This window comes from Peromyscus eremicus, chromosome 20, assembly GCF_949786415.1.
Source record: "Peromyscus eremicus chromosome 20, PerEre_H2_v1, whole genome shotgun sequence".
Taxonomy (NCBI): domain Eukaryota; kingdom Metazoa; phylum Chordata; class Mammalia; order Rodentia; family Cricetidae; genus Peromyscus; species Peromyscus eremicus.
The window spans coordinates 61,746,656-61,760,960 of NC_081436.1; positions in this window are offsets into that span (position 1 = coordinate 61,746,656).

Here is a 14,305-nt window from a genome sequence, read left to right on the forward strand (position 1 = left end):
AGGTACTATGATCATAGTCACCCCCTATGATCTTCTCCAGGGGGTCACTGGAGATAGTCAGTGGAGACAGATATAGTCACCACTTGTAGATCTAACCCTACCATCCTACCCCCCCAACTTCATGTCCTTTTCTTGTTTAAAAAAATAACCCATTGACTTGCCTTTGGGCCCATTGTCTGCGTGGGGTGGGGCCGTCCACTCACGAGCGTGGTTGACCTACCCTTGGAGAAAGCTGACTCCTCCTCCCCCAGAAGCCACCAACTGTCCATAGCTGCCAGATAAGGCTGGGGGAGGGTTCCTGAGTCCTTCCCACTCCACTCTGGATGTTGACTGACTCGACATTGTGTAGGCGACCCCAGCTGCAGAGGTCATGACCGCAGTGGTCACGTCACGGGCAGAGGACAGCTCCCCCCTCGTCCTCCCCAACCTTCTGCTCTCACAGTCTTCTCATCGCCCTGTTCTGAGGTGGTTCCTGACTCTTGGGAAGAAGGAGCCCGCTGTAGATGCCCACGTAGCTGAGCACTTCTCTGGCTCTTCATTCTGACGGTTGTGAGTCTCTGCGCTAACCACCATTCACTGAACAAGGAAACCGTTCTGATGAGGTCTGAGAGTGGCACTGATGAAGCTGGGAATTTGAGGGCAGTTTGACTCCGTCCGGTTAGCAGAACGGTAGTCACAGGTTCGCTCCTGGGGCCTTCGAGCTCCCTCACCATGGGTTCTTGACAGATCTACAGTGCCACATACGTATTTCATCTTGTGGAGTGCAGACCCATGGTTTTAATTATTTGTTTATTTGTGTGCATTGGGGGCAGAGCGGGCATGGCTTGGCACAGTGTGTGTGTGGAGGACAACTTTCGGTAGTCCTTTTTAATCCTTCCACCATGAGGGGCACGTGCAGGTCATCAGGCTTGGCGCCAGGTGCCCCAGCCTGCCTTGCCATCCTGTTGGCCCTAGCCTAAGATAGAAGCAATGACTTTTTTTTTCTGTGTCCTTGAAACTGAATGTGGAGAGCTCCAGAATTAGCATTAGTATCCCGAGTTTTTACAAGGTAGTATTATAACATTTCTTCAAGTTGCAAAATTATTTTGTTAAACATAGTTGTACCTTTCTGTTAAATCAACAGGCTATGATTTGGTTGGTTGTTTCCATTTCTTTTTTTAATGTTATGAAGCATGCTTCTATGAGCATCTGGCGTGCTCCAAGTTTCTTGCTTGCCTTTAAATGAATGAATGCTACAATAAAGAGGAAGGACATGTCCAGGGCTCTGGATACAAACTTTTCAAAGGGCAGGAACATTTAGCTCCCTTTGAAGGTTCTATGCCCTGTTCAGCGATATTTACCACTGCACGATCATCTGTTCATATTATAAATCTGAAACCATGTCCTCCAAATTATATTCTCTCTGTCACTTCGCCATGCTGCCCACATAAAAGCTGGGTTCCCATCAGGGTCTCAGTATAGCATCACATACAATAAACACCCCACTATCCAAACCAATGAGAAAACACCAGCGTTGGCTGTATTTAGCAAAGAACATCTAATGAAAGTCCTCCAAAAGCACTTCTCTTCCGCTCTATCAAATCATGCTGAGTTTAAAACACAGTGAGAAAAAACCCGTGGGGGTTTGAGTACAATGCACCCCCATAGGTCTCTGGCATCTGAACACTTGGTCCCATTGTGGAGGCTTAGGAGGTGTGGCCTTGCTGGAGGAAGTGTGTCACTAGAGAAGAGGCTTTGAGGTTTCTAAAGCCTTGCACTGTGTCCGTCACTCTTGGCTTCATGTTTGTGGTTTGAGATATAGGCTCTCAGCCTCAGTGCCACCACATCTCTGTCTGCTGCCACAGTTCCTTGCCATGATAGACACTTATTGCTCTGGAACTGTGAGCCCCAAATAAACTGTTCCTTCTGTCCATTGCCTTGGTCATGGTATTTTATCACAGCCACAGAACAGTAACTAATACAAACTCCAAAGCTGAGTTGATGAACAAAGGTGTGCTTCCCTTAAAAGCAGGAGGGGATGCTGCATAGTCAGAGATACATTAGTCTCCGTCACAGCTAACTATAATAACAGCGACACTTTTGGTATGTTTTCTACAGGCCAGGCACCACCCCACACTCTTCGCCATTTCCATCACCCAAGCCCCACAGCTCTATGGTTTATCATCATCGTGTCCTTGCTCTAAATGGAGAAACTGACTTGAAACGTTTTAAGAAACTGTCTTAATGGCATACCGTGAGGGACAGAGACTGTCTGGTTCTAACGTCTAGTTTTTAAACTCTTGTAGCCTGCAGGTTGGATGTATAGTCAGCCCTTGGCATCCAGAGGAATTAGTTCTAGGACCTCCTCGACTTCTTAAGCCTCTGATACAAGATGGTGTAGAGTTTACCTACAGCTGTGCATATCCTTCTGCATACATAAATCCTCTCTGGGTTACTTATATACCTAATGCAGTGTGAATTATTGTTATGCTGTTTGGGGAGCAATGGAAAGGAGTTGGTGAGGTCCGTGGAAGGATGTCTTAGAATCTGGGCTGTACATCCAGTGGAAAAGGACTAGATGGGATGCTGACAAGGTGTCCAAGAAGAGGGCCGGTGACTTAAGTTGCTTTTTAAAAAGCAATTTCTTGAGTAAATGTGTGCATCCTGCTTGGGTTCTCTGCTTCTAACACTTTGTCGGCTTTCATCTTGTGTATTGCTGCTTGACTGGTTCATGTTTTTCAGTGTGGACATTGTGTGACGCAACACTCAAAGAATCCCTTTTCTTTTGCAAAATTTGCTTACAAGTCAGATATAGGGACACCCTTTTTCTCCATCAGAAAAATAAATAGACATTTTGTTTCTTTTTGGTTTTGTTTTTGCTTGGGAAGAAAATGTCTGGCAAGGTGACTCTTCACTGTAAAAGCTGATGTTGGAAACATCATTCAGTGCTCTGTCTAAAATGCTGCTAAATCCTGCTCTTCAGTGAGGGGCACTGACTGAGGCAAGCCACACTCACCTGATTTTCTGCAGGGGAAGAATGTTGGGGTAGGTGGCAGGAGGCCTGAGGTCAAGGCCATTTCCCTTGATAACCAACTGCTATGGGCTCGTTACTGGGCCTGTGTTTTACTGTCTTCATCTATAAAAGGGAGGTTTATACCAAATGTTTTCTATGCCTTTCCTTGTGCACAGTTAACACAGGTAATGTTCAGTGCTGGGAAACGTTAAGATCTGTTCTATTATGATGTCTCTGGGCGTATCTAACAGGACTTCAGGAGTGTGGAGTGACTCTCACCTCTGCCCCACACTAAATCCGAGTGTCTAGCTCTGCTCAAAACTGTCCAATTAGAGATTCTATTCTCAAGATCAGGCAGTTGTTAAAATAAAAATACCCCCTGAAGGCTCTCTGTTAGAATGTGCCACAGTTATTTAGCTGATTTAATACAACAGCAATCGTTTAGCATGAAGTCGAGTCTCCATACTCAGCTGGGTTGTTGGTGAGTTTGGAGGGTTGGGGAGAAGGTGAAAGGCGGGAGGGTCTGGCTCTGTCCTTCAAGGACCTATAACAGTTGCCTCTGTATGAATCCGCTGAGTGGACTATTATCAAAGTTACAGAGTTTAAATGGAGATTGGAACTGCTGTCAGCTACAGTGGCCAGGGTTTAGTTTCTGCTTTTTGTTTCTAAAAATCACAATCAGGCTTGAACAGGAATTTGTGAGAAAGCTAACTGGTGAAGGGAGCAGACAAGGAAGGGCTTGTGTGGCAATGACTCGGAGGTGGGAGCAAGGCAGTTTGGAAGCAATGCAACAGGTAAGGTGAAAGCATGGTGCTGTGAAAGATGAGCAACAGAAACCAGGCTTAGTGCAGCCAGCCAAAGGGAGGGCGGGCCTGTCCCTCATAAGAGATAGATGAGAGATTCATGCCGCAGGCCTGTGCAAAGTCGTTTTGAGAGGAAAGAGCCAGGAAAGCTGCGGGGCCTCGGCCTCCACCCCTTGAATGCTTGTGAATGGATGTTTTCAGAATCTGACCTCACGGTGTTTCTAGGGATAAATATTGAGTACAAATACTCTTGCCAGCAAAAATAAACAGCTTGGGAAGAAGGAAATGTCCCAGGGGTCCTAAAGAGGAGGGGTAGGGCTTGGGGCATCTATCAACTCTGTTCTCCATTCCCAGTGACCTTATCTTTATCTCTTTTCCTCTTTGACTTTTCTAGCTTTCAAAATCGACAGTGTCTCAAGTGGTAAAAGGTTACAGTTGCTTTGGGGGGTTATATTTAGACTCTTTGTGCTTTGAAAAGGACAAAAGCCATAGAATCTGCCTCATTGCACATTCTCTGGCTAAGGGCCATCCAACAACATCGCCCTGGGGTTAGCTACTGCTGCGTCGCTAGCTTGCACAAACATCGCTTGTGTGTCTTACCGTCTCTAATCCACACTGGTCCCGATGGGAAGGCTCAGCTCTGTCCCACACAGCCTCATCTGGAAGCTGTAGGATCCACTTCCTAGATGGCATGCCCACCTCAGTGGCAAGTCTGTCCTGGATGTTAGCTGAGTGTTTGAAGGTCGTGGGAACATTGGTTCCTCTCTGTGTAGACCTGCCCACGGCTTCTTGGCTTTCATACAGCTTGGTTGTTCTTGCAAAAGTGAAGGAGTGAGGGTTAGGGGAGAGAGGGAGAGAGGGAGAGGGAGAGAGAGAGGTGTTCTATAGCTATTTTAATCCAGATTAGTAAATTAACACCACAGTTCCTACCACATTTGATTTTTTTTTTGGACATAAGTTACTAAAGGCAACTATATTCAAAAGAGAGGGAATTCAATTTTACCACAGACAGAAGAAATGACATGGAAGTTGTCAACGTGTTTAAAATAAAAAACCAAAGTGTCCACGCGATGACTTTTTCTTCGCTCTTTAAGTGCACCTTTGAGTGTCTCCAGACATGCTCATAGGATAAGGGAGCAGGATGTGGACTCAGCAAGGAGAGGGTAAGAGAACCCAGTTTACCCAGAGCAGATGGAAACCACTCCTGAGCTACCAGCCTGGCACTTCCGGCTGGTAGAGAAGCAGGAGCCATGTTACATTGCCCCCACTAGACTTAGTCTCTGGTGTTTGATTAGTGTCCTTAACTAGTTTGGAAGCACTTCATAATAACCAGGTAAGGCAGAGCTGGGCGTCTGCTCTGAGAATGTCCTCCATAGTTGAGGCTAGGGTTAAATGACAGCGAAGGACTAAGTTGAATACAGGGATAACCTTGTTTAGAGAATTTTCTAACACCCTAATACAGTAGATAGTCTTTGGGTGGGCCTTTGAATACACAGTACTCTAAGGTCCTTGCTCCTGAGTCTGACTGATGACTTGCCATCATGGGTCACTAAGAGGGCTGGTGTCTAGGAGATGTTTCCAGTCTCCCAGTGCATGGGATACTTGAGCTGTCACTGATATGGGAAACTGTGTCACAAACATAATGGCCTAATGGTAGAGCTATCCCAGGAAGTCATGGTCAATCATGAGATACCGTTCTTTGGGTCCAAGGGCAGCACTGTTTTTTGTTTGTTTGGTTGGTTTGGTTTGGTTTTTGGTTTTGTTCGTTTGTTTGTTTGTTTTAGCATTCTCTTAGCCTAGCTCTTAAGGAAACCTAATCAAGGGAGTGTTGTACCACGCTTTCTTCAAATGGGTTCCGCCTTGCTAAAACCCTGCTCCATGGCTCCTGGCTTGTCCCGAATTTAAAGCACTGAAGAGAGAGGACATTGTTAGTCTGGCGAGCCCTTTCCGTGGATGGAGAGAGCATCCCTCAGCACTTGCTGATCTCCCGGGGTTCTGAGTGTTGTTTCTGAGTCATTTAGAAACAGTTGAATAGTTTCTGTATTAACTTCCAAGTCGCTTTCACTTAAAACCTCCACAGTTACTACCTCTCCTGTAGAGCAGGATTCTACTTCTATTCTTAAAGCTTCCTATCTCTTCTTCTATACCCAATACTCTTTACCCCAATGACATAAATTGCTATGATGAGCTGTATTAAATCTATTTTATGTCATTAAACCACAGGCTGGAAGATGTCTACCTGTAAACCATGGTTCCCATTAACTAGAGATATTTTGGCATTAAAATCTTTAGACAGCTTAAAGAATTTGAGATAGAGAACTGTCCGAGGAATAAAGAATGGGCTGTTTTTATAAATAATAAATTACCAGTTGATTTCTTTCCTCTTTCACTGGTCCTTCTGTGTACATGGTTTTTAGTAATGTCAGGTAGAAGCATTTATGAAGAACACTAGACAAATAACATTGCAGACTCCTGCAGGAAAGAGACACACACTCAAACAATAATTCAAATTTAAACCTTATTTGTGAAGGTGTTTCTGTGACATGAGGCATCCAGAGAACAGCCCCTATGACTGAAACCACACTAGGATGTTAGGGGAGAGAGGACATGGATCAGTGGCCATGCCTTCACAGAATGACATGTGCACCTGCCAGGAAGATTGCCAAATGATCTCTTCTTTCTGATCAACTGTAGAGCTCCTTCATGGCAAATACTAACCATGACCCATAGAGAAGACAAGGAGGCCTGTTACTACATTCTATAACATTCAGCCTTCTTGGGTATAGAGAAGACTGGAGATGATTAGAGAATGACCTGGAGGGTCCAGCAAAAGCTGTCCATCACAGTGGATAGACACTGCTCATCTAGAGGGACCAGGGAAAGCTGTCCATCACAGCGGACAGACACTGCTCATGTAGAGGGACCAGGGAAAGCTGTCCATCACAGCGGATAGACACTGCTCATCTAGAGGGACCAGGGAAAGCTGTCCATCACAGCGGACAGACACTGCTCATCTAGAGGGACCAGGGAAAGCTGTCCATCACAGCGGATAGACACTGCTCATCTAGAGGGACCAGGGAAAGCTGTCCATCACAGCGGACAGACACTGCTCATCTAGAGGGACCAGGGAAAGCTGTCCATCACAGCGGATAGACACTGCTCATCTAGAGGGACCAGGGAAAGCTGTCCATCACAGCGGACAGACACTGCTCATGTAGAGGGACCAGGGAAAGCTGTCCATCACAGTGGATAAACACTGCTCTAGTTAGTTGCTTCACACAAGGTCAGGCTCATCAGACAGGTGAACCGAATACATTTCCCTCCTATAGGATAAGGGTGAAAATTCAGAGTGCACAGAAGTCATCGGCGAGCTTGAGTATTTATGGCGTTGTTCAGGCCGTGGCACGGGGTGAAAACCTGGAGGAAGACGGCAGTGAAGGGACTGGAGAGGTGACCCAGCAGTGAAAAGCATGTGCTGCTCTTGCTGAGGACCAGGGTTCCATTCCCAGCACCCATGTTGGGCAATTCACAACTGCCTTTAATTCCAACTTGAGGGAATCTGAGGCCCTCTTTTGCCCTCTGTGGGCACTGTACTTACACACGCACCCCCTACTCACCCACCCCCACCTCGCTGACACACAATTTAAAATAAACAATAAATCTTAAAAAGCAACATAAGGAGCATGGGAGAGGTAAGATGTTCAGAATTTTTCCTAAAGAAAGAGTTTTAGTTCTCCTAAACCTTGGCAAAGTCCTTGAGATGGCCGGGGGTGGAGGTAGGGGGGTGGGGATGAGGAAACATGCCCTTAGATGCTGATGTTTATTGCCGCCTAAAGCAGAGGACTGGTCTGTAGAGATGGGTTAACTTTTGTGATATACGTGCTCAGAAGGGAAAACCTGCTATAACAAGAATTCAGTTTGTTTCAAGAGTTATTTATCTGGTAGAATCTGGCCCCTTGTGGGTACAGAATGGTCTATTCTATTGTTTCTTTCTTCCCTGAAAATGGAATTGTCTCTACTCTGTTCATTCTGTAGGTCCATGTGGGCTATCTCTGGGTGTGGGAGGAAGGACTTGTATCTAGTGACCCTTTTACAGTTTCTTATATGTGCTAACACGTGAGGTCACAGAACATGGGCCCTCTGGAAATGGCATATAGAATTATTTATGTAAAGAGATCACAGGAATTTTCAAGGCTACAGCCTTTTATAAGGAGCCCAAATGCTCACACGCTGGCTTTCTACACACAAAGAAGGTCTGAGGTATCCGCTGTGGGGTTCTCTTCAGTCCCGAGGTATCAAAAGGAGTTGGTATGTGGCAGTGTCCTAAGGCAGATCAAATGGCTTTGGCTTTGGTGTTTGGAATGAAGTGTGCTCCTTAAGGAGAGTAAATAAAATAACAGTGACATTAGTGCTAGTACTGAGAAACTGTCTCCATCAAGGGCAGAGCTTAGGAAGAGGAATCCCCTGGTAGATGGGTTCTTCCTCACTAGGTACAGCCAATCATGTTCCTCTGGCACGGAAGAGTTCTTTGTGATCTTTTCATTTGAAAGTCATGTTGACTTGTTACAGGCTTTGAACTCGACTATCCACAAAGGATGGACTCTTCTTGGCGGGAGGAGAAGCGAGCTGTGTTAATGGCACTTGTTTGTCTCAGCCGTGAGAAAATGAATCCCCTCTCAAGCAGCTGACTTTCTGGGTGACGTCCTATGGTCTAGTCATTGCTTTTGTTTTGTGATGGGTAATAAAATGTTTTTAATTAAAAGGTTTTCATCTTGCCCTCTTCTCTAAAAATATACTGTGGAAGAATTCTATTTTAATTGGAGGAAATATTTAGCTCAATAAAACTGAAATACAAGCACATATAATCAGGAAATGAAATAATCAGGATCAGACATCTTAAAGAGCCCACGGGGTTCTCGTGTCGGTGTGCACAGAAATTTTCGCCAAAGCCTGCAGCTTCTCAGAGCAGACGCTGAGGAAGTCTGGCAATGAATGAATAAGTTGGACTTTTCCCGCCTGTAAAGCTAGTTTGAGAGCCCTGAAGGTCTTACCCTGAGGGACCTATGTGATGCCAGAGGTAAACCTCGGAAGAGTGACTAGGCTGGAAGACAGCAGTCGGGAATGTGCTCACGAAGCAGGCTTGAGGACCGGGGCTCCAGCCCCCGAACCCAGGTGTGGCAGGGAGGACAGGAATCACAGCATCCGAGAGGGTGACAGGGGGATCCTGGGACCAGTCTCACTTGTGGGGTGAGATCCAGGCCAGTGAGAGACTGTCTTAAAGAAAAGGGAAGGCAGTGCTTGAGGAATGACACCTGAGATTCCCCTCTGGTCTACACACACACACACACACACACACACACACACACACACACACACACACACAGGGCATCCATACCCATATTCTCCCCTCCCCTCTCTCTCTCTCAGAAATTGAGATACAAGAATTAAATGATTGTTCAGATGAAACAAAGCCATGTAAATGATACAAGTGGTATGTACTTCCCTCAGAAAAAGGGGTGTGTGTGTGTGTGTGTGTGTGTGTGTGTGTGTGTGTGTGTGTGTGTATGTAAAAGCCCACAGTACCTTGGAGATAAGAATAAGACTTGGGTTGAGCTTTTAAGGATGAATGTGACCCAGACTGACTTAGAAGGGCTTTAGCCCTGCGGTGTGAAAGCGTGTGATACCCCCACAGCCACTCATTCCAGCCTGCTTGAGTACCACCCAGAGCTCACAGCCTTCGAAGGTGATCTGCTCTGTTTTTACACAGGGAGACTCACCAGAAGTTCTTGTATTTGTTCTGCAAGTGAAATCTACCCCAGCCCTTCCTTGCAGGGAAGCTGATTCCTCTTCCACGTGCCAGGGTCAGGTATTTCAAGTGGATGATGTCTTGCTTCCTAAGATGTCTGCTGCCCAGTCCTTTTCGTTATTCCTCACTTTTCATCATATCTGGAGAGTTGCCCATCTCGGTCGTTTCTCTCTGTGTATCTCCGGATCCACGTTTCTCATGGATCTGAGCCCAGCCCTACTGAAAACCTTGGGCAGCTCTCCTGTGCCCACAGAGTAAAGGCTTGACTGGCAGCCATGTCAGAGTGCTGCAGTGGGAACCAAAATATTTGCATTCTGCACCGGATCTCTGTAAAGTGCCACCTGTGCCAGAAGCCGAGGCACAGCTGTGACTCAGCAGCTAGCGTGCCTTCTCCTTCCTCTTTCCTGTGAGCCGATCAGTTAGGGTCAGCCGAGGTACTTGTGAGGACCTGGAAGGGGTTCCGTGGTTATGAGCTTGGAGATGGGCCAAGTCCGAGTGCTCTGCTGCCCTGTCACCATGTGGAACCGCCCAGCCTCCGTCCAGCTTCGCCATCGTCTCTGGGTCTCTCTCTCTCCAGCTCCTTAAGTGAGGTTAAGAGCCACACAAAATGAGTTTCTCCTTTCCAGCATCCTGGGAACAACAGTCTTCTACAGCAGTTAGACTGGCTGGGAACTAGGTCGGCTTCCAGAAGACAGGCGACCGTGGGCCACCGAGTCCCCGTAACTGCACAGATGCACCTTCCTTCTCTTTTATTTCCTGCTTCCGCTCAGCTTTGCACAGTTTGGGCTGCTGCAGTCTAGCCTGACCACACTCCTTCCAGCGTCCTCAAAAGCAGCGTGTGTAGACTCCAAAAGAAGATAGCTTTGGCCTGATGGAGAAAACCGAGAGTACACCGTGGTTTCTCTGTGGAGCCCATGTCCTTTTCTGGTAGCTTTTATGTTTGGTTGCTGGTATGATGTTGGCTCCGCGAAAGCTACAAACCCCCACTTTTATCTTCTGTATCATTTTAATCATTTCTTGACATTTTTCTTTCTTTAAAAAGAATTGTGTGTTGGTGGGTATGGGAGTATGCATGCATGTGGGTGTGGCTGTGAGTATGCATGCATGTTGGTATGGGTATAAGTATGCATAAATGTGGGTGTGGGTGTCCTTACCCATGCATGTGGGTGTGGCTGTGAGTATGCATGCATGTTGGTATGGGTATAAGTATGCATAAATGTGGGTGTGGGTGTCCTTACCCATGCATGTGGGTGTGGATGTGAGTATGCATGCATGTGGGTGTGGCTGTGAGTATGCGTGCATGTGGGTGTGGGTGTTCTTGCCCATGCATTTGGATGTGGGTATACATGTGCATGTATGTGAGTGTGGAGGCCAGAGGTTGACAGAGGGTTTCTCTATTTCTCTCCACCTTATTTTATTTTATTTTATTTTATTTTTGGTTTTTTGAGACAGGGTTTCTCTGTGTAGCTTTGCGCCTTTCCTGGGACTCACTTGGTAGTCCAGGCTGGCCTCGAACTCACAGAGATCCGCCTGTCTCTGCCTCTCGAGTGCTGGGATTAAAGGCGTGCGCCACCACCGCCCGGCTCCACCTTATTTTTTAAGACAGGGTCTCTCACTGATTTGAGATCTTACTGATGGGCTACACTGGCTGGCCAGTGAGTCTGGGGGGTCCACCTCTGTCAGCCTCCCCTCAGTGCTGGAGGTACAGATGTGAACAGTGGCAGCTGACTTTTCTGTGGGTGATGGAAATTGGACTTAGGTTCTCATGTTTTCACAGCGGGTACTTTATCCCCTGAGCCCTCCGCCGACATTTCTCACTCATTTGCTGGTTTGTTGCGTGTTGAAAGAACACTGCCCTTCTCCATCACTGCCGCCGGCACTGGGCGTTTGGTAGAAGTGTGGAGTAGGCAGAGTGAAGTCAATTCATCATTAACTCCTTCTTGCTATGAGGTGCGTTTCTCCTCACACTTTGGAGCAGAGGTGGCCTTGGGACCTTGTCAGGTTTTAACAAAAGTTGACAATTTCCCACTGAGTGCTGCTGGAAATACTCCACCCTGGTGTTGCTCACAGTCACTGGTGTCCTCCGTCCACCCTTGCTCCTGGAACTTTCTGGAATGAAAAGCTGCCTTGTGTTACCTTTCCCTGGGGTTCCACTCTCCTAGCACATGTGTCTGTCTATTCATGTGTGGCCTGGTTGACTGGCCTCTAGCATGTGACAGATGGCTGCCCCTCCTGGTCATGGCTCCTTTATTCCCTGAATAATGGAACTGCCTCTGCATCTCTTCAGGGGACAGAACATTCCAGACAAGGCTTTAGTGTCGTACAATTATACATTCCTAGCTGGGCATGGTGGCGCACACCTTTAGTGCCAACACTCTCAGGAGGCAGAAGCAGGTGGATCTCTGTGAGTTTGAGGCCAGCCTGGTCTACAGAGCGAGTACCAGGACAGCCAGAGTTACATAGTGAGACCCTGTTTCAAAAACCAACCAAACCAAAAAACAAAAAAACAATTATATGTTTCTATTCATTTTATTTCTCTATTTTGCTAAGCACACTATTTATTTTCTCCCGACTCCTCCCTCCTGCTTCCCCCCACACCCCTCCCTCCAACCTCTTCAGCACTCATTTCCTGAGTACATACCACCTGCCTTGATCCACACGCAATGTTGGGGACATGTTAACAAATCAGACACGCAGGTGCCGCCCCTCAGAGTGTGGCCATGAATGATAACGTCTACAGCCGTCACCACCACCTCATATCACAGTACAGGCTCCAGCGGGAAGGTTTGGTTGCACATTGACAGGGTTCCCTGTGGTATAGAGACAGACCTGGGATGACTTGCCATGTATGTGGGACCTCAGTCGGGAACTTAACCTCTTAAGTCAGTGGTTTCTCAACCTTCCTAATGCTGTGACCCATTAGTATAGTTCCTCATGTTGTGGTGACCCCCAACCATAAGATTATCTTCCTTGCTACGCCATAACTATAATTTTGCTACTGTTATGAATCATATTTATATTTTTGGAGACAGAAGTTTGCCAAAGGGGCTGTGACCCACAGGCTGAGAACCCATGTCTTAAGGCTTCATGTATGGTGATATTTTATTTGTATTAAAATGTTATTTGTATGTTAATAAATAAAGTTGCCCGGGGGTCAGAGCTATTAGCAAGCCATAGGAAAGCAGGGCAGTGGTGGTGTACACTTGTAATCCCAGCACTTGGTAGGCAGAGCTGGGTAAGTCTCTGTGTGTTCAGGGATACAGCCATTATTGGACACATATGCCTTTAATCTCAATACCAAGCAAGGAAAACCTGGAGGCCTATACAGACAGGCTGTGACGAGGCGATCATGTGGTTGGGTTTACAACCAATGAGAAGGCAGAACAGGAACATTATATAAAGACTTTAACACAGGGGTAGCTAGTTCGGAGAGGTAGGACCACCGCAGGAGGAAGGGTAAGGTTTTAGCTCTTAGCTCTGACCTCTTGGCTTTCTTCTTTGCATTGGTTCTGTGTTTCTTATTTAATAAGAAGGTTGGTTACATCTACATTCATGTTTCTCACCTATAAAAACAGGGAGAATAATAGCATTTACCTTATGGAATTCACAGGAGGATACAATGAAATGCCATTTATGTGACAGCTCAGAGCAGAGCCCCACTCAGTAGCTGTGGGAACTTGGAATGAGGTTGGGGATAACAGCTGGCAGCCGGTGGAGCATTTAGAGCTAGCTTTACCTTGGTGGGGACGCATGTGCTCTTAGTCTCCAATGGGATCTGCTGTTGGTGGGGACGGGGTGGGAGGAAGGGAAAGGAGAGAGGACCGGGCTCTCTGGCTTCCTCACTTGCAGCTCTAGGTGCTGTGCTTTGCTTATGCCCTTACAGCCTTATCTTTAAATATTCAGAGACCTTTTGAAGTACCGGACTACACTCAGTCGTCCTACACTGAAACAGGATGAAAATCGTGCCACACTCTGCTGACCTCTGCATGTCCAGGAGAGCGCAGGACCTGCTGTCAGAGGGCAGGACCTGGGCTGGGTAGGGACTGCAGCCCCCAGACAGTGAAGGTACAGCAAGTGCCCAGGAGGACAGCCTGGGAGGACAGAGCGTGGGCAGGCTCATGTGTGTCAACCTTTAATGGGCTGAGAGCAGTCACGTGTGTCCCAAGCATCCAAGTTGCCTTTCTCTCTTTCACAACAGGTTTATTGCTTAAACACTGAGTTAATTTTAAAATGAATTCTCTTAGCTATCAATGTACTAAGAACGAACCTATGGGAAACTCAACAATTCCAACAAAGATGTCCTAAAAGACAGAAAATGGGTTCCCGATTCTCTTAGAATCCTCTTTTGCTTTTTAGCAGAGGGTTCAAAACAGACTAGTACTGAACAGTGTATAAAAATAGTTGAGGGCAAAATAGGAAGAGAGACTTGTTCTCTCCTGTTGGGGCCAGTGTGCTTTCTGCTCTCACACTAACCTGGCTGGGGGGTGTTTCGTCCTGCCCAGCCTTAACAGCTGCTCCTCCCTTTCACCTTTGATTTACCTCTTTCCACCTTTTCACGGTTTGGGGCTCAGTGGTAGGGAATTTAACTGGCACGTGGAAGGGCGGGGCTTGCTTGATCCAGAGCGGCTAAAAGACACCACGTAATGCAAAAGGCAGACTTGTGTGTGTCTGTTTCATTTTAAGAGTAAATTTCCCTTTGAAAAG